Consider the following 25,843-nt stretch of genomic DNA (forward strand, 5'->3'; position numbering starts at 1 on the left):
ATAAATTGAGCCGTTGGCCTGTGTCTTCTTCCTGCCTGATATGATCTTCATTACTGTCATGAGATCTGTACTCAAACTAGTTCTCTTCCCATAGTGGACATACATAATACTATCCACTCCTTCAGCACAGTGGACTGTTATCAAATCATCCAAAAAGATCAAGACTGCAGCAGAATGTTTCCAGACTTCCCACAGTGACATCCATCATTATTTTCTTCAGTCAGATTACTGGAAATTTCAATCATCACAAATTAAAATACATTAAAATTAAGGTACAGCCAAATCCACTCTTCATCCAGTGTATCTTCAATGCTATGAGGCTTCATCCATTGTTGCCACCCTGAACTGGTAGTAGACTTCAATATGATAATATTGGAGCTAATGATTGTTCAATGCACTTAAAAATATAAATATATTTACCCTGAACATTGCAAAGGTCAGGCTAGCTGCAATCAGGATTGAAAAAAACAACACTTTATTAACATTGATTTGGAGCACAACCAATTCTGGCCCCCTCAACTTTGCATTTCCTTCTATCAACTTGTTTGCCCCATCCTAGCCAATATTCTCATCACCTCCTTCATCTTGACTTCTCTCATTTGCTTCTAAAACTGCTCATCCCAGCGAACAAATCCACTTGCACCATCGCCATGCCTCACAGCTATACCCTGGTCCAAACATTAGACCAACCTATACCCAGCTTGATGTTCAGTTGTTGAGAGTAAAATTTTCCAGCAAGGAAGATGAACCTCAAGCCAACTACAAAGCCACTGTACAGGGAGCCTCTGAGGTAATAAATTAATCTGAGATTCTTGTTTCTTTATCACAGTACCTTCCATGCTACATACATGACAGATCAAAAGCCCTGCCACAGAAATGAATGGCTATGCAAAAAATCAATCTGCTAGTATATATTCTGAATTTTCATCCTTGTGTATAATAAAAAAAAACAAGCTTGCAATCCAATCTCCGTGTAAATGGAACTCAGCAATGAAAAAGGTCGGACTGAAAATGGTTGCTCTCCAGGAACGTGAAGGACATCAGATAATATTTGAGTGAAAACTAAAGGGTAACATTTTCCTGAAGTTACTCCTTGTAGGCAAGAATTCTTGGAGATTAAATGAAAGCAATCTACATTCTCGTAGTTCAGAGAAATGTGAAAACAAACCTATTATGCAAGTCATTAAATGCCTACAGTTTTATAATTCAATCAAAAAATACAAATTACAACCTTGGTTAATTACAAGGGGTGTCTAGAAATCTTTCCGAAGGAAACATAGAGAGGGTATGTGTGCATCAAAAAAACAAAACAGCAACTTATGCCATCAAAAACGCAGGATAAATAAAGTGCATGACTATGGCAAAGTCTTCTCACTGCAAACATCAAGACAGGTAAAGTTCAATCTCCTTTGATATACTCAGCACTAAAAATGAAAAATATAATATTGGCAACAATATAACCACAGTAATAGAAAAGCTCCAATAAACCAGAAAATAAAGTGCTATAAACCCACTGTAGTCAAACACATCCTTGATAGCACACAGCTCGCAACTGGGTTATTTGTACTCAACCAGAAAAGACCAAAGTAGGAGCTTGCATTTAGCTCCCTTCCCGTCTGCACTGTATACCTCAGACTTTAGATGCAATATTGAGTCGTGTCATCTGCAGAAATTCTCTGATGATTCAGCAATAGTTGGGTGTATAAAGGGAGGATGGAAGGATGAATTCAGGGCCCTGGTGGAGGACTTTGACAAATGGTACAAGCTGAATCATCTGCAGCTCAACATCAGTAAAACGAAGGAGATGGTGATGGACTTTAGGAAGACTAAGCCAGCTTTGCTCTCTGTTGCTACAGATGGTGAGGACTTGGATATGGTAAGGAGCCACAAGTACCTGGGGTGCACCTGGATGACAAACTTGAGTGCAGCGCCAACTTAGAGGCTGTGTACAAGAAGGGCCAGAGTCACCTCTACTTCCTGAGGAGACTGAGGTCCTTTGGAGTATGCAGGCCACTCCTTCACATGTTCTACCAGTTTGTGGTCACCAGTATAACCTTCTATGCGGTGGTGTGCTGGGACAATGGCATCAGCGCAGGTGATATCACTGAATATCCCTTGGAGTACAGTTAAGTCAATCATCAAGAAATAGCAACAATATGGCACAGCTGTAAATCTGCCTAGAGCAAGCCGTCCTCAAAACCTGAGTGACTGTGCAAGAAAGGGACTAGTGAGGGAGGCCACCAAGAGACCTATGACAACTCCGGAGGAGTTACAAGCTTCAGAAGCTGAGATAGAAGAGACTGCATGTACAACTGTTGCCCGGGTGCTTCACCAGTCGCAGCTTTATGGGAGAGTGGCAAAGAGAAAGCCACTGTGGAAAAAAAAGCATATGAAATCTCAGCTAAAGTGTGCCAGAATGCATGTGGGAGACTGTGAAGTCAGCTGGAAGAAGGTTTTATTGTCTGATGAAACTAAAATTGAGTTTTTTGGCCATCAGACTACACACACAACATCAAAAACACATCATTTCTACCGTGAAGCACGATGGTGGCCACACCATGCTGTGAGGATGCTTCACTGCAGCAGGCCCTGGAAGGCTTGTGAAGGTAGAGGGTAAAACGAATGCAGCAAGATACAGGGAAACCCTAGAGGAAAACCTGATGCAGTCTGTGAGAGAATCACAACTAGGGAGAAGATATTTTGCCACCAAGACAATGACCCAAAGCAAAAAGCCAACGCAACACAGGAATGGCTTAAAAACAACAAAGTTAATGTCCTGGAGTGACCTAGTCAAGAGTCCAGACCTCAATCCAATTGAGAATTTGTGGCTGGACTTGAAAAGGGCTGTTCACTCACAATCCCCATGTAATCTGACAGAACTTGAGCAGCTTTGTAAAGAAGTATGGGGAAAAATTGCAGTGTCCACATGTGCAAAGCTGATAGAGACCTATCCACACAGACTCAAGGCTGTAATTACTGCCAAAAGGTGCATCTACTGAATAGTGACTTGTAGCGGGTGAGTAATTATGCAATTATTTTGTGTTTTATATTCATAATTTATTTAGATCACTTTGTAGAGATCTGTTTTCTCTTTGACATGAAAGAGTATTTTGTGTTGACCAGTGTCAAAAATCCAAATTAAATCCACTGTCATTCAATGTTGTAAAACAATAAAACATGAAAACTTCTGGGGGGGCGGGGGAAGAATACTTTTTGTAGGCTCTGCATTTAATAAGGACGTGAGTTGTGTGTCCTTGGAAGTAAGTCCATATGTTGAGGTGAGGGAAGTTCTCCACACTGGTTCAAGAGCCAGATGCTTGAAGGGTAATAACTGTTCCTGAACCTGGTAGTGTGGGTCCTAAAGCTCCTATATCTCCTCCCCAATAGAAGCAGAAAAGATCAAAGCCTGGATGGTGGTGGGGGGTGGGTCGTTGATGACGGATGCTGCTTTCATATGGCAGCACTCCTTGTAGACATCCTCAATGGTGGGGAAGGTTTTCCTGTGACGGACTGCATTTTGTCCACCACTTTTTGCAGGCTTCCCTGATCATGGGCATTGGTGTTTCCACATCAGTCAGTATACACTCCACTCTGCACCTATAGAAGTTTGTCAAAGTTTTAGATGACATGCACAATATGAGCCAATTTCTAAGAGAGTAGAGACACTGGTCATACCTCCTTTATGATGGCACTTATGTGCTGGACCCAGGACAAATCCTCTAATAAGATAACACCAAGGAACTTAAAGTTACTCACCCTTTCCACATCCAAACCCCTAGTGAGGACTGGCTCATGGAGCTCAGGTTTTTTCCTCCTGTAGTCAATATCAAAACTTTGGTTTTGCTGACATTGAGTGAGAGGTTGTTGTGGTATCATTCAACCAGATTTTTGATCTCCCTCCTCATGTCAATTCCCAACCTCCTTTGATTTGGCCCACAACAGTGACGTCATCAGCAAACTTTAATATGGCATTGGAACTGTACTTAGCAACACAGTCATAAGTATAAAGTGAGTACAGCAGTGGGGTGAAGCACATGGCTTTGTGGTGCACCTGTGCTGACGATGATTGTGACAGAGATGTTGTTGCCAATTTGAATTGGCTTGGGCCAATAGAGATTGGTAGCAACAATGGATTGAGGATCCAATTGTACAGAGAAGTATCAAGGCCTAGGTCTTGGAGCTTAGTGATTAGTTTTGAGGGTGTTTAATGCTGAGCTCTGGTCAATCATGAGCATCCTGATGTATGCATCTTCAAATGTCCAGGTGTTCCAGAGCTGAGTGAAAAGCCAATGAAATGGCATCTGCTGGTGACCTGATGTGACAGATGGCAAAATGAAGCAGATCCAAGTCATTCCTCTGGCAGGAGTTGATACGTGTCATCACCAACCTCTCAAAGCACTTCATCACAGTGGACGTAAGTGCTACTGGAGGATAGTCATTGAGGTAGGTTACCACGTCCTTCTTAGGCACCAGTATAATTGAAGCCTGCATGAAGCAAGTGGGTGCTACAGACTGCTGAAGCAAGAGGTTGAAGATGTCAGTAAATACTCCAGCCAGTTGATTAGCACAGGTCTTCAGTACTCAGCCAGGTGCACCATCTGGGCCAGATGTTTTCTGTGGGTTCATCCTCCTGAAGGACGCTCTCATGTCAGCCTCAGACTGAAATCACAGGATCGTCAGGGGATACGGGAGCTTGCTAAGGTAATTCCATGTTCTGTCAGTCAAAATGAGCAGAAGCGGTAGTGAGCTCGTCTGGGGGTGAAACTCTGCTGTCATGTATGTTGCTTGGTTTTGCTTTGTAGGAAGTGATGGCATTCATACCCTGCCACATCTGTAAAGCATCTTTCTGTGATTCAACTTTGGTCCAGAATGACCACATTGCACGTGAGATGGATTTCTGGAGGTTATACCTGGATCTCTTGACATCAGTCCTGAACGACACAGATCTATCCCCTCAACAGATTGTGGATCTCTTGGTTCATCCAAGGCTTCTGGTTGGGGAAGACTCTGAATGTTTTTGTAGGGCCACACTCGTTCACAAGTGTCTTTATAAAGTCCGTCACGGACAACTGTGGCATATTCATTCGGGTCCTCTAATGAGTCCTTGGAAGAGGTCCATTCCACTGACTCAAAGCAATTCCACAGCCACTCATCCACCTCACTTGACTACCTCTTTGTTGTCCTTACCTCTGGTAACTTGCTCTTTAGCCTCTGCCTATGTGCAGGCAGGACAAGAGCAACCAAGATAATTAGATTTTCCAGACACAGTCTAGAAATGGAACGGTAAGCATTCTTGATAGTAGTGTAGCAGTGGCCATGTGTTCTGGGTCCTCTGGTGCTACCAGTGATGTGCTGATGGTAACTGGGCAGAGATTTCTTCAAACTAGCCTGATCAAAGACTCTGGCAAGAACGTGAAAGGTAATGGGAGGGGCAGATCCTATGGACATGTTGAATCTTTCTGATAGTGTTGGATACAAATGCAGCCAATTCAAGGCCTGCTGAATCCAAGGTGCTTCAGCTTTGCAATTACCTCAGTAGTACAACTGACCACAGTCATGATAGGCAACTGTATAATTTCAATGCAGCTCTATTGAATGCATGCACAGAAGGTTAACTGGGTGAGCAGTTAATAAAGTTCTCCCAACTTCAACAATATGCTGTGGTAATCTATTAGGAGCACTGTGTTCTGTCATAATTGATCTCCAGTATTACTAGTGCTACACAAACCTCTGATATGGCTGCATTTGTTCTGTTCACTTATAACAATAAATATATATTTCCCAGTTCAAGAACAACAGTCTTGAGGTTACTGCCAGTTTATTATTTGATTACCAATATTTAATTCTCCAGATTAATTTATTTCAATCTTAATGCATTGCATTCAATTTATTAAATTTGGGCTCATAACTTTATTAGCAGCTCTTAATTAGTTGAGTAGAGACCTATTCAGATAGTTATGTATCTTAAAACTAAGAAGAAAATAAATTGAAACACTCCGACAAGCTGAATAAATGACAAGGACACAAAGTAAGTCTGCATGGCTCTAGGTACAGGAACAGCAGGGCCCACTTAGCTCCTCAAACAATTTTCACCACTCAGCTGGATCATGGCAGGTGTGTAACTTATTTCCCTTTGAACACCTTTTCCCCAAACCTGAAAATCTATTTGGCATTCAGTTAACTTAATGTCCAGAAAGAGCTAGTGGAAAAGAGTAGCTGATTTTCACTTCCCTTTATGTGTAGAATTTGCTATTTGATTTTTCTCCTCTAGTTTCCCCCACAGGAAGCAGGAGTTCCTCTGATCTAACCTATTGAATTCATTTGTCATCTTAAGCATTTCAATTTGGATCAGACTTCAAGTTTCAAAACTCAAGACAGTGCCAATTGAGGTTGTACTGTACATCCATCATAAACAGTAATTTCTTGGGAACTTACAAATCACACTGAACACAGCACTCTAGATGTGGCCATTAATTTTGTTTGATTGCTTTTATATTATGATGCTAATTATCAAATGCAAAACTTTAGCTTAGTTTTATTATTTACTCATGAATCATGTACCGTGGCAGCTAAGATTTCCCCATGCACCTGAATTTCAAAGATTCAATGATTCTTTATTTTTAATACTTTATTTATAATTTTCTACAAAACTACAATGAAGAAAAGAAAATCAATAATATATGTAGGATTATTGCCATATAAACAAAAATAACAATAATTCATGTCTTAACAAATGAGCAAGTCACCCATAGTAAAAAAGGAAAAAAAGAGAAGAAAAGCACCCAATCCATCACCTATCCAACTCCAAGCCAACCATTATATGAGATACACTTTTATTACCCCAGAACTACATATTGTAATAAAAAAAAGGGGGGCAGCCTACTACCTGATCAGGAAAAAAAGTCCAAAAAAAGCTGGAAATGTAGGGTCTGATTATCAAGGGAAAAAAGAACAAACACCTGTAATTCTAGGTGAGAGTTATGAAAATATTCGAGAAAAGATCCCCACACCCTATGGAACTTTATGTCCGAATTAGAAAGTGAGTAGTGAATCTTTTCGAGATCTAAACAAGACATAATATCCCTAAGTCATTAAGCATGGGTAGGGGGAACTACATCTCTCCATTTAAGGAGTACTGCTCACCTGGCTAGAAGAGAGGCAAAAGACAATGTTCGTTGTTTAGCCGGGGTCAAATGCTTGTCAGGGTCTCGAAGAATACCAAAAAGAGCGATCAAAGGATCAGGTTCCAAATGACAATTTAATATAGAAGATAAAGTTAAAAAAACATCTTTCCAAAAATTTTCCAGAGTAGGACAGGCCCAATACAAATGGAAAAGGGAGGCCGCACCTCCTTTGCATTTGTCACACCAGGGATTAATATCAGGATAGAACTTCGCCAATTTGGTTTTGGACATATGAGCCCTGTGGACGACTTTAAACTGCAGGAGACAATGGCGAGCACATAAGGAGATTGAATTGACGGATTTAAGAATTGAATCCCAAACCTTGTCAGGCAAAGAAAAACCTAAGTCATGCTCCCAAGCAGTTTTAATTTTATCACAAGGGGCTCGTCTGAGAATCATAAATTTAAAACGAATAGTAGAGATTACACCTTTTCCCAAGGGGTTCATTTTTATCAGGTTGTTAAGGAAAATGTGGTATTAAAGGGCTAATAAAATGTCTAATTTGAAGGTATCTAAAAAAGTGAGTATTCGGTAAATTAAACTTTATAGACAACTGTTCAAAAGACGCAAACCGATTGTCTATAAAAAGATCTTCAAAACGCCTGATACCTCTCCTACACTAGTCTTGGAATGTGGAATCCTGCATAGATGCTTGAAATAAATGATTGTATAGAATAGGACTAGAGGGGAAAAAACTATAAAGACCATGGTATTTTCTAAATTGAGCCCATATTCTCAGAGTATGCCTGATTACAGGATTAATAATAGATTTTAGCAATTGGCAAGGAAGAACAAATCCAAGTAAAGCTGGAATAGATAATTTCTTATAAGCGTTTAATTCCATTGCCACCCATGTTGGACAAACAGACTGGTTATAAAAGTAGGACCAAAAGATAATATTACGAATATTGGCTGCCCAATAATATGAACGAAAATTAGGCAACGCCAAGCCACCTTCTCTTTTAGGCTTTTGGAGATGAGCTTTATTGAGTCTGGGCTGTTTACCCTTCCATAGGTATGAAGAGATAATAGAATCTAAAGAATCAAAAAAAACTTTAGGAATAAATATAGGTAAAGATCGAAATAAGTATAAAAATTTAGGGAGAATATACATTTTAATTACATTAATTCACCCAATTAAAGACATGGACAGAGGTGACCACTGTGCTACTCTCTGTTTTGTAAAATTTAAAAGATAATTGAAATTCTCATCGAACAGTCGATTATAGTTCCTTATTACGATAATACCAAGATAAGTAAAACAATTGTTTACTACTTTAAAAGGGAGATTGTGAAATTCTAATTCTTGTGCTTCCTTATTTATTGGAAAAAGTTCACTCTTATGTAGATTAAGTTTGTATCCGGATAGCTGACTAAATTTATTGAGAAGTGAAAACAACAAGGGTAAGGAGGTGGTCGGGTTTGATATAAAAAGTAACAAATCATCGGCGTAGAGAGAGACTTTGTGCTCAAAAGCGCCCCTTCAGATCTCAGTCAGTTCAGTACAACTGTGAAACGCAATTGCCAATGGCTTGATAGCCAGATCAAATAACAGAGGACTTAAAGGGCATCCCTGTCGGGTGCCACGTTTAAGATCAAATGGTTGGGATCGCTGGGAATTAGTCAAAACTGATGCAATTGGATGGGAATATAGTAACTTAATCCACTTAATAAAATTATATCCAAAATCAAATTTTTCTAAAACCGCAAATAAATAGTGCCACCCCACCCGATCAAACGCCTTTTCGGCATCAAGAGAGATAACACATTCAGGGGTCCCTGATGAAGATGAATATAGAATATTAAAAAGACGTCTAATATTGAAAAAGGGAAGGCGATTTTTAATAAAGCCAGATTGATCCTCAAAGATAATTAAGGGTAAAATTGTCTCCAGCCTACGGGCCAAAACTTCAGTTAAAATTTTAGCATCTACATTTAATAGAGAAATCAGCCTGTATGAAGCACATTCTAATGGATCCTTGCCTTTTTTCGCTAAAAGAATGATACAAGCCTCATCAAATGATGCAGGTGATTTATTTTGTTTAAAAGAATCAGAAAAAACTAAACTAAGTTGGGATAAGAGCAATGAGGAAAATGATTTATAAAATTCTGTAGAGAACTCATCAGGACCAGGAGATTTACCAGGCTGCAAAGCAGAAATAGCAGAGGATATTTCCTCTAAGGATAATGGCTCATTCAATTTATGTTTGAGATCAGAAAGAAGTTTAGGAATATTTAAACTATCTAAAAATTGCATAACAGTAGTATTACCATTAAAGGATTCAGAGGTGTAAAGTTGAGAGTAAAAATTCCTGAATTATCATTAATTTCAGACTGGTCCACACTAAAATTCCCATTACTCATTCGAATTTTAGTGATGTGTTGTTTTGCTTTAGAGCACCTAAGTTGGTTAACTAAGGACTTACAAGATTTATCCCCCTGAATATAGAACTTACTCCGACTGCCCAAAAGTTGGCGTTCAATCGGATAAGTAGAAATAAGATTAAATTTAGTTTGAAGTTCCATCCTTTTCTTATATAACTCCGGATCCTTGACCTGGGCGTATAATTGGTCTACAGCTTTAATCTGATTGATCAGTTCTAAACGTTCTTTGTGAGTCTTTCTTTTCAAATTTGCTGTGTAGGAAATTATTTGACCTCTTAGATATGCTTTCATTGCGTCCCAAACCACCTGACTAGAGGTTTCAGGTAGTGCATTAGTATTTAAAAAGAAAGTTATCTGATCCTCCATAAATCTTACAAAGTCGTTATCCGACAACAAGGTCGGATTAAAACACCAGTGTTTATTTACTTGAGGGAGGCCAGGGAGAACTATGGACAATGTAAGTGGGGCATGATCTGAAATCAATATACTCTTATAGTCACAAGAACAGACAGATGGGATCAACTGATTATCAATTAAAAATAGTCGATTCTAGTAAATGTATGGTGAACTTGTGAGAAAAAGGAGTAATCTCTTTCATGTGGATGAAAGAAACGCCAAATATCAGATATTCCATAATTAGAAAGAAAAGATTGAATAAATAAAGCAGATTTACTTAATTGTCTAGGGATAGAAGAAGATCTGTCCAAAACTGGATCCAGCCAACAGTTAAAGTCACCATCCAATATAAGAGAGTATGAACTTAGTTCTTGCAATGAAGGAAAAAAACGGTCAAAAAACCCTACATCATCCGAGTTAGGAGCGTAAAGTTTGGCTAAGACCACCCGTGTATTATAAAGTTTCCCCGAAACAATAATAAAATGACCATTAGGATCAGATATCTTGTCATGAAGCTCAAAAGAAACATTTTTGTTTATAAGAATTGAAACGCCCCTCGCCTTGGCTTGAAAAGTTGAATGAAAGTGGTGTCCTGCCCATCATGCCATAAGACGAGAATTATCTGAGTGACGAATATGTGTTTCTTGTAAAAAGACTACCTTTGCTCTAAGCCGTTTAAGATGTGCGAACACTCTCCCCCTTTTAACCGGATGATTCAAACCCTTAACATTCCAGCTGACAAAGTTCAATGGACTAACCACTGAACATAAGAAAAAGAAGGACAGCAGGCATTAAACCATATCTGAAACTTATATGTAATTCTGGGGCAAAAGTATAGAAGGAAATAAAAGGATGAAATTACATCCTGTATAGTACAAATATGTCAAAATTCCATATATAATATTAGCATTGGAGTTCCCACCCACACCCTCTAAACTTACAACAAGAAAGCTGCAAATATAAAGCAGCAAGCTCTCCCCGAGAAAAACTAACCCCCTACTGGACTTCCAATTAGGTAACATCTTAATTATCTCCACTCCAACTGTTGATACAGTAATGGAAATAAACACCAAAAAGCTTTAAGAGTTACAAACAAAGATTTACCTTAAAAAGAAAAAACAATACATTCAAAGTTTGTAAATCTTAAAGTATAATAATGGTCTAAAAAAAACTTTACCCCAACCTTCCCGCTAGTGTTGATAAACTGAAAAAAAAAGATAATCTATAAACTCAGTTATACAGAAAAAAACTTTAACGTCAAAATAAGTAATCCAACTGAATCATAAAAATAAGAAAAGAAAACACAAGTAGCATCTTGAAACACAGGGAAAAAAACTACCAAAGAAAAATCCATACGAGAGGAATTTGATCCAAACCTGAAACTGAGTTTAAAGGTACAGCATCAGCTGCTGCTTAAGGTTAAAATAATGTAACTGGAGAGAAAGAGAAATCATCACCTTTAAAGAACTAAAATTATGTAAGATAGAAACTAAAATTGAGAAAATAGAAAAAAACACTTCAATAGGACAATGCAACATAATTAAATAGATGCGACAACAGCTACACTTTAAATTTAAAAGAGAAAATATCAAGATTTGTAGAAATTGGAGACTGAAGTCTGAAAAGAAAAACAAAAAACCATTCAAGGACTTCGTCACTTCACGAATCGATATCAATTTTTTAATGCGACACTGACTCCATTTTGAAATAAAGTCTCCAAAGACCTTTAAGAGGTGTCTACGCAAAAGGCTGAAAAGAAAAAAAATCATATCATATCGTATCTGTGGAACTCGAAGTAGCAGATAGGCTATCAATGAAGGTCTGCGCCTCTGCAACCGAATCAAAACGTTTAAAATCGCCATTCCTAAACTTGATTCGGAGCCGGGCTGGATAGGCGAGAGACGGTTGAAGTCCACGATCGTAGAGAACTTTCATTACTCCTCTGTACTCAGCACGTTGACTCATAACTTGAGGTGCATAGTCCTCTACTAAACGGATAGCATGACCTTTATATTGAAGCGTTTTACGTCGGTGAGCTTCTTTAATTAGTAAATCCTTGATTTGGTAATGATGGAGGCAAATTATCATTGGACGTGGTCTTTGGCCATCCGCTGAGCGAGATGTAAAGATACGGTGCGCTCGATCAACTTCTGGAGGACTGGATAGTATTTCGCTTCCAAAGATCTCACATAGAAAGTTTGAGAAAAATTTGACAGGAGATCCCCCTTCAACAGTCTCAGGCAAGCCGAGAATTCGAAGGTTTTGGCGTCTACTCCTGCTTTCAAGGTCCATAACTTTAAGAGTTAACTTGCTATTATGCTCCTTTAGGGTAGAGCAAACTCTTTCCAGGTCTTTACAACGACGGTCTAGTTTCTCTGTGACTTCTTCAACATGTGATAAACGTTGAGCGTGATTCTTCAGTGTAGAGTTGATTTTATCCAGTTTCAGTTCCAATGAACTAAATTGAGAAAACATATCTTGTCGGGTTTGTTCTAACAGCGACACAATTTCACTCAAGGTTGCTCCCGATGGAGTGTCTTTTTTTGCCGATTTAGTAGGCTTAGATACACTCATTGTGCAGCCAGCAACTTCAATAGTGGGAGGAAGAGTAAGAAATAAATGCAGGTATATGAAATGGAGCGGAGCAATAGTTTTAGCGACTTAAGCTACCGCCATCTTAACCAGAAGTCAAAGATTCAATGATTCAAAGCAGAATTACTATCAAAGAATGTATAAATTATACACCTTGAAATCTGTCTGTTTACAGGCAGCCACAAAACAAGTAACCCGAATAACCCAATTTAAAAAAGGACCAAAAACCAGTGTGCAGAGGAAGTGAGAGAAAAAGATTCATACATCTTGCAAACAGTAGAAGCAAGCCTACAGCACCCAGAACTAGACTGAAGACTAGATCTGCTCCCAGAGCAGCAGGAGTAGATCCAAGTTTCGGTCCTCCAGTTCATCCCACCAGCAGGGCAGAAATGCACAGCAGCCAAATCAGTTCACAGCCTTAGTGTCGCGGAGAAAAGAAGGAACATTCATGGAAGAGCGAGTGAAATCAGCATGACCCTCACCTCCTCAACACTTGGGCTTCTACTCTATCTGGGCGATATTTACATTGTCCAAGCACTGGAGTGCCAGGTAATAGGACCTGGATCCTGCTGCCCCATTATGCTTTGGGCTCGGCGCTTGAAATGATCCAACTTCGCACCCGGGGTTAGAAAATAGAACATAGAATAGTACAGCACATTACAGGCTCTTCGGCCCACAATGTTGTGCTGACCCTCAAACCCTGCCTCCCATATAACCCCCCACCTTAAATTCCTCCATATACCTGTCTAGTAGTCTCTTAAACTTCACTAGTGTATCTGCCTCCACCACTGACTCAGGCAGTGCATTCCATGCACCAACCACTCTCTGAGTGAAAAACCTTCCTCTAATATCCCCCTTGAACTTCCCTCCCCTTACCTTAAAGCCATGTCCTCTTGCCCTGGGGAAGAGGTGCTGGCTGTCCACTCTGTCTATTCTATACCTCTTAATATCTTGTACACCTCTATCATGTCTCCTCTCATTCTCCTTCTCTCCAAAGAGTAAAGCCCTAGCTCCCTTAATCTCTGATCATAATTCATACCCTCTAAACCAGGCATCATCCTGGTAAATCTCCTCTGTACCCTTTCCAATGCTTCCACATCCTTCCTATAGTGAGGCGACCAGAACTGGACACAGTACTCCAAGTGTGGCCTAACTAGAGTTTTATAGAGTTGCATCATTACATCGCGTCTGTTAAAACTCTGTCCCTCGACTTATGAAAGTGTAAGGGGGTTTCTTCTTTGTGAGGGAGTTTTTTCTTTCTTTTTTGGTTACTGCGTATGTTAATCAAAATGGCTTCTTTGTTTTGTTGAAAGTAGGACTGCTTCTTTGTTGCGAGAGAGTGCTGGAAGCTTTTTTGGGTTAAAATTTACTGATAATGAGAATTGTATTCATTTGTTAACCAATTGGGATTAATGTTGTTCTTCCTTCTGAGTCTGTAAACTATTGTTGGTGGGCATTTTGGGGAGTCGACGCGAGGGGGTGAGAGAGAGAGGACGCGATGTTGTAAGCTGGGCGACGAACGGACCCTAAGCGGGGGTCTGAGGCCAGGAGGTACCCTGAGGAGAGGAGACGAGGATAGATGTACTTGGTTGACCACTTTGGGTGGTCCTGAGCTGCGAGTCAAGGAGTTCGGAGGGGATCGAATGGTGGCCAGAAGACTTTGGTAATTGAGCTCCAACTGTTGTGTACTAAGTGGTTTGGACTTTGATAAGTTTGGCACCTTTTCTTTATTTTATTTTCCTTTATATATACTGTATCATTATTAATCACTTAGTTATAGTAATCTTTATAAATTGTAATCATTTCATCACACATGGTGTACTGTCTGTTCTTTGGTGAGGCGGGGACATCACACAGCATCCACACAAGCTGATTACCCAGTCTGGCGGGGCCAAAGGCTGCTCTCCCTAGATGAGAACGAGCTGAGTGAGCCCGAGGCGAGCCGGGGGTTACAAAAGCTAACACCCCATAAGCTTTCTTAACTATCCTATCTACCTGTGAGGCAACTTTCAGGGATCTGTGGACATGTACCCCCAGATCCCTTTGCTCCTCTACACTACCAAGTATCCTGCCATTTACTTTGTACTCTGCCTTGGAGATTGTCCTTCCAAAGTGTACCACCTCACACTTCTCCAGGTTGAACTCCATCTGCCACTTCTCAGCCTACTTCTGCATCCTATCAGTGGTTAGGTTAGGTGGAAGGACATTGGAACTCTTCCGCACCGACTCCTCTCCAAAGTGCTCACTCCATCTCCAACAGCGCTACAAACTCAGTCTGCGACTCCAGCTCTGGCTCAAACACATTGCATCTTGCAATGTCCGAGCATGGCTCTTCCCCCGAAACAGTCTCGCCTCTGCCTGCCTCCTCACTGTCTGCGATGATAATTCACCACATTTTGCTTCATGAGTATGCCACTGCAGGTTGTTAGGATTGATGAAACTATGGGCGTGGAATAAAAAGGTGATGCGAGAGGCACTCAAGGCCTTAAATAATCTTGGCGAGTACTTGCCTTGGTCTCTATAATTTGTCTAAAAAAACCTGCAAACTGATCCTGCAACTGATTGGAGTGCCCTTCGGACAAAGTTAAACAGCTTCCAACATGTTTTCCAAGAGTGACATCTGAAGGATTGCCTAAGAATTCTACTGGAGACAGAAATGACCGAATTATTCTCCTGCATGCTTCTCACCATGTAGGTAAATGATATTAAAGTCAAAAACGGTCAAAATCGAATTTATTGTCATATGCGCAAGTACATATTTACACAAATGCAATAAAGGCATACTTGCAGCAGCATCAAAGGTACATAGCAGTAGATAAGCCACATTTACAGGAAAAATGTAAGTTCTATGCAATTTTTAAAAGAAAATCACAATTAGAACAAAAAAGTAGTGCAAGGTGGTCCTAGTGATCATACTGTTGCTGAGCTGTAATGATTAGGCCTTTGAAGTTAGTTTAAGAGCTGAATGGTTGAGGGGAAGCAGATGTTCTTGAACCTGGTGGCGTGGGACTTCTGTACCTCCTACCCGACGGCAGCTGTGAAAAGATAGCATGGCCAGGATGGGGATATTTGATAATAGATCTTGCCTTCTTGAGGCAGCCCTTCCAGGAGGCCTTGAAAATTCTCAACAAAGAGCTGAGCTGTTGGTCTTACATGACGGCAAAGATTTGTCACAATATCACGCAGAAACTTAGCATCAATATACTTAGTTTGCTAGCAATGTTAAAACCTAGATTCAAAGCTGCACCTGCGTGTTGCTTTCAAAAAACTGCTGCAGAGTCATCAATTTTCAGATCTTTGTACCACAACCCATTTGAAATACTTCAGCAATTAAATCTAATAATGTTCAATTTTAGAGCTGTGATTATAGTTTTAAAATATATTGATGCCCTGTGAAAGCTGGTAGAATAGTGGCATAAGCAATGAATAAAATTAAAAAGATCACTTTATGCTTGAATGAGGAATTCATAGAATAAGATTAAATAGGAAATGGCTTGGTAAATTGAATTCTTTCTTCAGTTCAGATATACTGTATGTTTTTATTCTGAATTTAAGATACAGATGTGGCTCCGTTTGAAAAAGGTCATTTGAACTCAATTTGCATTTTTGTGTTGAGAAGGGATTAATTAGCTGTTGACTAGCTGTTCTTGATCTACCTAACTGGAGCTCCTTAAGAGAGGAGAGGTTGCCCAAGCAAATAATAGCACTCTCAAACTCCTGATCAAAGTGCTATTTCTGAAAAACATTTTCCTTAAAGACTTATGAAGTTAGTAGGAATGACTGAAATCTCCTCCACATTGATTGATCCATCAAGGATGTGTGCTGGGAGTGGGAAAATCATGAACCAATGCATCAGGAACAGTGAATAAGGTTGCATATATGCTTATGAAGTTTCAACAAATCGCCAGGTAGCCAAGAGTACCAGAGAAGGAGACACAAGAGGGAGCGGATCCTAGAATCTGGAGCAACATACAATCTGCAGGAGGAACACAGAAGGTCCAGCAGCATCAGTGGATATCAATATTTCAGTTGGTTATGATGCTCGACCTACAGAGTTCTTCCAGCTGATTGCGTGTTGCTTTAGAGAAGCCTTTGCACTGATTATTTGCATTTGGGACAATTTCTTTCTAACACTCGTTCCGTACTTTGCTTGTGAGGGCAGAGATCCATGGGGAGATTATACAAGCTCTACCTATCAGGTAGCATGTATCAGCAACTCGATTATCACTGACAGGGTATTTTTTTAGCCATTCATTTAAAATGCTGATAAATTATCTCCCGTATTTATTTGTACTTTTAGAGTTGACTATTGCAGAAAGATCCTTCTTTATTTTCTAATAAGTCAATTTCCAGGATGCGATCCTTTAACCCAGGGGTGTCAAACTCATTTTAGGTCACGGGCCGGATTGAGCAAAATGCAGCTTCATGCGGGCCGGATCAGTCGGACGCGTGCGAACGCAGCTTTCGTTGCCTCCGTTTTTTCAGCCTGCTCTCATGTGTCTCAGTCTCTGCTTTAACTACAAAGTGTTTCACTTTACAAATTCCGTTTCTTATGAAGAAGACTGCCGAATAAACACTAAAAACCCTGAAAACCTGGTACCTGAATAAACTCAGCATTAGCCATATCATATGCCATAGGCGCTTCGATTACTGGGGCCAGCTTTAATAGTAATTAGATATTATCTCGCGGGCGAAAGATAATTCCACCGTGGGCTGGATTTGGCCCGCGGGCCTTGAGTTTGACATATATGCTTTAACCTAATGACACACTGGAAGATTTATGCTTTCACTAGCTCAACATCAGAGTATATGTACTGAGAGAAAATTCCATACTTTTCCTTCTGGGTAAACCGTTCAGACCTATAGTGCCTTTGCAGTACATAGCAAACACAGAATACTGAAATCCAGGTTAAAGTTGAAAGAATTACTCACTGCAGCTGTGGACCTTCAGAACAATGTCTAAAGATGGTATTCTATCGATTGGACACTGCATCTAAGATTTCTCTCTTTGGCCCTCTCGCCACATTTGGAGGCTGAGTTGTAAAAGAAACCAGGGCAATGTTCTCCCAATAGCAAATACAAAATCGAGGGCTAAGACTCCAATTTCCCAGACATTTCCTCTGCCATGTTTAATTCATTCCCTTATCAGCCACTACTACAAAGTAAATACCTTAGACTAAAGTGCACCTCCTGAAATCTAGAACCAACATCAATAATGAACTGACAGCAAAAGATAACTCTTAGCAGAGTAGATGGCATAAATCCCATTAACACATTCCGCATATAATCTACTTATACTCCCATAAATGACCAAGATAATCTACTGCTTAGTTTAACATTAAACATGTTAAACACTTCACTAAGGACATTTGCTAAGAGCTTTCTAAAGTAACCCCCTGTAGAAATAAGACAACACAATCCTTTAGAATTGTACTGGACATCTGGCAGCTCAGCAACGTAGGTTTTTAAGTATGTGGGTTGAAGAATTTTTACTACATTCCTTAGGGATGTTTCAAAGTTTGCTGTAAATCGCCTGGACCGAGCAACTAAAAAAAAATACACAAGTTAGATCGCACCGTTCTCCTGAAATACAAAGCCACACAGTTTAAAATAAGATTAATTACCATGAACACATTGATTACTTGAACTCAACAGCAAAATAATATAAGTTTTTATTATTTATTATTTAGCTGCATAGACTAGCAGCAATCAGTGCAAGTTTATCTCAAAAAAAATTAATGGACCAAAATATATATCTCACTGAGCTGTTCATGTTGGCTTCAGATTCAATAGTTTTAGTCCATTAGGTTGTTATAACTATAATTTGATAATAATGCTAAACTGGCAGGTCTGCTTATTATTGTCACATGTCGAAATACACTGATAAACTGTTTTGCATGCCATCTGTACATATCATTTCATTATAACAGTGCAATGATGAAGTACAGGGGAAAACAATAACAGGATTCAGGACAAAGTGTTTCAGTTATAGACAGACAATAAGGTGCAAGGCATCAGCGAGCTAGATTGTGAGGTCAAGGGCCCATCTTAACACATTTATGATATTTTTCAATACTCTTGTATCAGTAAAATAGAAGCTGTTATGTTTTATAACTTCAAGCGACGTGTACATGTATCATGTGGTAGCACGATAGAACACTACAGCACAGTACAGGCCCTTCAGCCCTCCATGTTGTGCTGACCAATATAATCCTTAAAAAAAAGTACTAAACCCACACTATCCCATAACCCTCTATTTTTCTTTCATCCATGTGCCTGTCCAAGAGGCTCTTAAATACCCCTAATGTTATAGCCTCCACCACCATCCCTGGCAAGTCATTCCAGGCACTCTGTGTAAAAAACATACCCCTGATGTCTCCCCTAAACTTCCTTCCCTTAATTTTGTACATATGCCCTCTGGTGTTTGCTATTGGTGCCCTGGGAAACAGGTACTGACTATCCACCCTATCTATGCCTCTCATAATCTTGTAGACCTCTATCAAGTTCCCTCTCATTCTTCTACGTTCCAAAGAAAAAGTCCCAGCTCTGCTAACATTGCTTCACATAACTTGTTCTCCAAACCAGGCAACATCCTGGTAAATCTCCTCTGCACCCTCTCCATAGCTTCCACATCCTTCCTACAATGAGGTGACCAGAATTGAACACAATACTCTAAGTGCAGTCTCACCAGAGATTTGTAGAGTCATGATGATGTATGCAATTCATGTATTTATACATATAACCCATAGTGAATTATTTAAATTAACAAGAATGCTTAATCAACCTATATATACACAAGATTACTCAAATATTATGAAATATTATATACACAAAAAGTGGAGAAGTGTGAGGTGGTACACTTTGGAAGGACAAACTCCAAGGCAGAGTACAAAATAAATAGCAGGATACTTAGTAGGGTGGAGGAGCAGAGGGATCTGGGGGTACATGTCCACAGATCCCTGAAAATTGCCTCACAGGTAGATAGGGTAGTTAAGAAAGCTTATGGGGTGTTAGCTTTCATAAGTCGAGGGATAGAGCTTAAGAGACGCAATGTAATGATGCAGCTCTATAAAACTCTAGTTAGGCCACACTTGGAGTACTGTGTCCAGTTCTGGTCGCCTCACTATAGGAAGGATGTCGAAGCATTGGAAAGGGTACAGAGGAGATTTACCAGGATGATGCCTGGTTTAGAGAGTATGGATTATGATCAGAGATTAAGGGAGCTAGGGCTTTACTCTTCGGAGAGAAGGAGGATGAGAGACATGATAGAGGTGTACAAGATATTAAGAGGTATAGACAGAGTGGACAGCCAACACCTCTTCCCCAGGGCAAGAGGACATGGCTTTAAGGTAAGGGGACGGAAGTTCAAGGGGGATATTAGAGGAAGGTTTTTCACTCAGAGTGGTTGGTGCATGGAATGCACTGCCTGAGTCAGTGGTGGAGGCAGATACACTAGTGAAGTTTAAGAGACTACTAGACAGGTATATGAAGGAATTTAAGGTGGGGGGTTATATAGGAGGCAGGGTTTAAGGGTTGGCACAACATTGTGGGCCGAAGGGCCTGTAATGTGCTGTACTATTCTATGTTCTACAACAGAAGTTGTCTTGGTGGTGTGTGCTTTCAGGCTTTTACATCTATTGCACAATGGGAGTGGGAAGAAGAGGGAGTATCTGGGGTGACTAGGGTCTTTAATTATGTTGGCTGGATGCAATGAATGCAATTTTCACTTTAGTGAAGCACAGGGCCAAACCAACTGTCCAGCTCCTTAGTCGACAAGAGTTGAGGTTTATGAAATAAGCAGGGGAAAGGTGAGGAGTGGTGTGAATTAAAATGACTGAACTCAACATCAAATCATCACTATAAATTAAAGGGAGTAGAGAGAATGAAATACAGAAATTGAAAAGAGGAGAAACTATTGCAGGTGTTATTATTATAACTTGCAACCTTAAAAAATAGTCCATATTTTTAACTGTTTATTTTCTAGACAAGAGAGGTTAATGGTAATTAATCAGGTAATTCCAGTTAATTACTAGATGATTTTCCATGGTGAGCTTAATGGGAAATTAGTGTGTGAATGCAACAACTTTCTGAAATTCACAGGGTGTTTAAGGATACAGTGATGTTTTCACTAATGGCGAAAGCAGCACAAGTTTTCCATTAATTTGCATTGCATTGCATTCACGGGGTATCTCTTCATCCTACAGAGTTGCTGGCTGATTTGCATATTAATGATGGCAAGAGGCATTCACACACTATCATTTTGTCAGCAACTGACAGGCTGTTGAATGTGTTATTAAAATCAAAAATCTTTTAGGATACCTAATCATCTCTTCACAGCAGTTAAGATTAATTAGGTTAAAATATCAATTGATCTAAAAATGAAATTTACATTGCAAGTTACCATTTTTATACAATTATTCAGCTATCAGCAATTTTTTTTATTTCAATAACAAAGAAATACAAGTTTGTTCAATTTATTCAACCATTCAATATATCATTACTTAATTAAATTCAACTAAAGATACGTTGCTCCAAATAATTATAGCTTGACTCCATTTACAGGAAATCCAAACATTACATACATATCGTCTTGAGAATTCCCCTATTCCTTTGAACTGCTTGCTCTTCACAGAGGCTAGTTGCTCAGCTCTTGTTGTGTATTACCCATAGAGATGCTCTAACTGTTCTTACGACAGAAACAGACAAGTGTAAAACACTCTGGCCTTTTGGTCTTATTCAAAGATCCAAGCACAATTATTACCAAAAAACTGTATAAATTATACAAACTCGAGATTTTTTTACCTACAGGTAGCCATGGAGCAAGAAACCCAAAAGAAGCCAATTGAAGAAGAAAAAAATAAAAGGCCAACACCAGACACACAAGAGAAAGAAACAAAACACAAATCATGCAAACAACTGAAGCGAACGACAACATTCCCAACCAAACGGCGTCCTCAGATCCAAACCCTGGCGCAGCCTGAAGTAGACTTCTTATCAGTTCAGCTTGTTAGCAGGCACGGAACACAGCAGCCAGGGCAGTCTTCACGGCCTTAGCGTCATGAAGAGAGGAGTGACCATCGCAGACAGCAAGCAAAATCGGCTCTCGCCTCAAATCCCAACATCCTCTGGTTTCAGTCTATCTGAATTGGTATTTAAGTGATTTTAATATCATCATGATGATCATCATTATGTGCTGTGTCATATGATGTAGGCGATTGTGGTCTTTGACCATGATTATTCTTGGCAAATTTTGCCATTGACTTCCTCCGGGCAGTGTCTTTATCAATACTCAACGATTATCAACACTCTTCAGAGATTGTCTGCCTGGCATCAGTGGTCGTGTCACCAGGACTTGTGATACGCACCAGCAGCTCATGCGACCATCCACCATCTGCTCCCATGGCTTTGCATGACCCTGATTGAGGAGGTGCTAAGCAAGTGGTACATCTTGCCCAAGGGTGATCTTCAGGCTAGCAGAGGGAAGGAACGCTCACACCTCCTTTGGTAGAGACATATTTCCACCCCACCACCCAACACGAATATCAAACTATGTCGGTTTTGTCCAGGAAACATTGAACGATTGCATGGCAATACTGATAGAAGTTAAGAACAAGCAAGAAATGTTATTCTTGTCTGCTTCTCTACTGAAACTGGTGTGTACTCCAAATGCCATAACCAAAATCAGATAGGCACATTTTGTCAAAAAGTGGTGGGAAAAAATTGAGTTAGTGTCGGCATTATAATTTTAAAACCTAGTTTGTTACCGTAATATTCCCTTGCTAAAAAGTTGCAAGCTGCCTGCAAATGCTACACAAGACCCCCAATAGGTAAAGCTCAGGATATCACGGGCAGCCTCATGCCATAAACGCTGCACAAAGGATTTTTCTTCAGGGACTGAGGCCATATAGAGAATGGAAGCCACAAGTGAATTCTGGTAAAGAAGATAACTAGGGAAGATGAGGATGGTATTAACGGGAGAGGTAAGAATTCAGGAGAGTGGGTTTGTAAGAGGATTGGATTGAACAGGAGGGTATTGGAGCTTTAGGACATTTGTAGAAAGAAAGAGGGCTTTAGTTAAAACTTCAGGTTAGTATGAGACTCAAAAATTCTCAGCAATGAATCAGCTGACACTTTTGTGCATCAAGACAGGTGTGGAATGATAAGTAGCCAGTATCTTTCAAATATAGTGCCGGAAAATGACCATCTCCAACAATAGAGAAACCACTTATTTACCTGTGATATTTAATTTTATCGGGACCAAATATACCAGCAACTATACATCCAAAATTCAACGGGACCAGCCATACTCCAGCAATTCCGTGGCATCTGGGATGAAACACCACTCCTAATTTGAACCCCATCCTCCATACTTGTCATTCTTTCATGCAGTTGGTGCCCAGTATCATCTACAAATATACTCCAGTTACTCACTCAGCCCTGTCCAGCCACACTTCCACACCTACGACCTCTACCATCAAGAAGGATAAGAACAGCAGACACATTATTTGTGTTGTGTTTGGGGAACTCCACCATTTGCAAGTTCCTCTTGAGAGGCGCAGCTTGCTCTTTTGTTAGCACTTCTTTACTGTCACTGGGGCAAAACTCTGGAACTGCCTTCATTTTATCTGGAGATACAGTGAGGAACAGGTCCTTCAAATCCAATAAGCCACATCACCCACTTATTTAACTATAGCCTAATCACAGGACAATTTACAATGACCAATTAACCTGCGACAACACTGTCAGAGTACATCCACCAGAAGGACTTCATTGTTCAAGGCAAAGGCTTAACACCAATTAGGAGTAACCAATAACCACTGGCCCTGTCAGCAATATACACATGATGTAAAGATGATTGAACTACCTCCCTCATTTGTAAATGGCATCCATACAACATCAACATTTTGAAAAGAAGGGAACTTCAATTAACTAACAAATGGAGACTTACGGAGGATCAAATTTCATATTGAGCACTTTCCCATCTTTGTGCACTATTTTAATGTACAACTCTACAAGTGTTTGTATAGACAGAATAGTCCAGTCAAAAAACAGTCAATTATTTCTTATTTCTGCCCAATCATTCTGTTTGAGAGCTTCATCTGTTGGCTAGTAGAATCTTTAACTAAGTTTATTATAACTTAAAAGACAATATGTCCAGGAGATCTATCCTAAGAGTTGTAAGCAGTCAGTCTAAAAATAAACCATGTTTTGCTCTATCAGCATCATCTTTTTCTATTCACTACGTGTTGTGAATCAAACCACTCCCAATTGAAAAATCTGTTGAGTGGCTCCAATTATACATACATTTGCTATCTTTAGCTTCATTGTCACATTCTGAGTTTAAACATTCTCAAAAAATGTTCCAATGTCCTGCAGAAAAATTGCATCTTATTTGACATATTTTTTCATTGCGAATACTGTACATCTGAATGACAGAAGACCCCGAGCACTTAAACCGATCAAACATCTCACAGAAAACTGAAGTAGACTAGTAAATTGATTTTTGACCTGATATTTTTCAGGAAGGTTAGTTTGTTAATACAGCCCACAAAAATGCTCCTTTTTAACAATAGCGAGTCACCATAATGACCTTTGGAACAACTGCCAACATATAAATGGCAGCTTTTTCTTTGTTCCACTTGAAAGAGAACACTTGAGAAGGGAAAACAACTTTTAATCTTAAAGATCTTACTTGGCCTGTCTTTGACCCTCCTGTACTGAGTTTTCATGTTCAACTTCAAGTTTATTGGCACCTGATTGTTTATTGTCATACAACCAAATGACAAACCGTTCTGCACTCACAAAACATATCACAAACAGCAAATAAACCAAAAATATTACCATGATGTTAATAAAACAGAATTCAACACAGGTAAGTAGTAAACAGCTCACGCTCCTCGTGACAAGACCTCGATGGCGGCAGGGTATTTATTAGTTTTGCAGCCTGTTACCTAGTCTAGGTGTTCTTGTCCTGATGCTTCTGTACCTCCTTACTGATAGAGTGGGTCAAAGAGATTTTGGGATGGGTGGTAAGGATCCTCAACAATGCTTCAGGCTCTTCATCTCCAAAACTCCTGGTAAAATTCACAAATAGGGGGAGGGAGACCCCGATGTCCCTCTTGGCAGTTTTTACTATTCTCCTTAGGCCTTGCAGCTTCCGTACCACACAACTCAACCAGACAGGCCACCCTCGATAGCACTCCTGTAGAAAGTTGTTAGAATAGGGGCGGAGAGCCTTGCACGTCTCAAAGTCCTCAGAAAATATAGATGCTGCTGTGCCTTCTTGACCAGTGAGATGGTGCTGTGTGCCCAGGTTAGATTGTCCGTTATGGGCACGCCAAGGAACTCTGTGCTCTTGGCTCTGTCCACAGCAGAGCCATTGATGTACAATGGAGTGATCGAGCTGTGCCTTCCTGAAGTCCACAATCACCTCAGGTTGTTGTTCTCGCACCACTTGACAAGCCTCCCTACCTCCTTCCTCTCTGTATGCCAACTTATCATTGTAGCTGATAAGGCCAACCACAACAGGATCATCAGCGAATTTGATGATGCAGTTTGAACTGGACCGGCAGTGCAGTCATGAATAAGCAATGTGAACAGCAGCAGGCTGAGCACACAGCCGTGGGGACACCAGCAATAGGTGTGATGGAGCTTGAGGTGTTGCTGCCAACTGTACCCAGAGAGCCGTGCCTGTCACATGACAGCACTGCCCTCACCTGGTCGGAGGTCACACCACCTGCCAGTCAATATTTCACCCCTCCTAACTAATCAATGCACACCTAACCAGTGACCACCTTAATTGGATTAACCCATCTAGCACCAAGCCGTTGGCCCCCTGGTGAATCACCTGGGCTGGACCCTCCAGCCCCCTGAGCTATGAAGGGTGTTACATGTGCTTGGCTCGCTCTCTTTTTGCCATCCTCGAGGGACCACCCTGCTTCACTCCAGGCTGAAGACTGCAGAACAGCACTGGAGACACATGGTGAGCTATGCATCGAATAGGGTTGTGGGAGCATTTATTGTTGTCCCTGTAGCAGAGGCCGTGCCTGCCCGTAGTCAAGGGGTGGTGGGTATCGTAGTTACTTTTCCCTTGCTTGTATGTGTACCTGTACTCTGTCCCCACACCGTTTTCCCGTGTATTGTTCTGCAGACCCAACTTTTCCCACGCTCCTCTATTCTAAGCGCGTTTGTGTGAATATTGTAGCCGCTTGGGTTGTTCCCAAGCTCTTCTCCCCTCGTAAATAAACTCCTTATTATTAAAACTGTGTCCAGAGCCCTTGCCTTTG

General features: G+C 40.3%; 1 protein-coding gene across 1 annotated transcript in view; it reads right to left on the reverse strand.

Moving 5' to 3' along the window:
* Window positions 1-25,843, reverse strand: part of usp43a (ubiquitin specific peptidase 43a) — a 457,910-nt gene that overhangs the window by 221,700 nt on the left and 210,367 nt on the right. The window lies entirely within an intron of this gene.

The sequence above is a fragment of the Hemitrygon akajei genome, chromosome 22, assembly GCF_048418815.1.
Source record: "Hemitrygon akajei chromosome 22, sHemAka1.3, whole genome shotgun sequence".
Lineage (NCBI taxonomy): Eukaryota > Metazoa > Chordata > Chondrichthyes > Myliobatiformes > Dasyatidae > Hemitrygon > Hemitrygon akajei.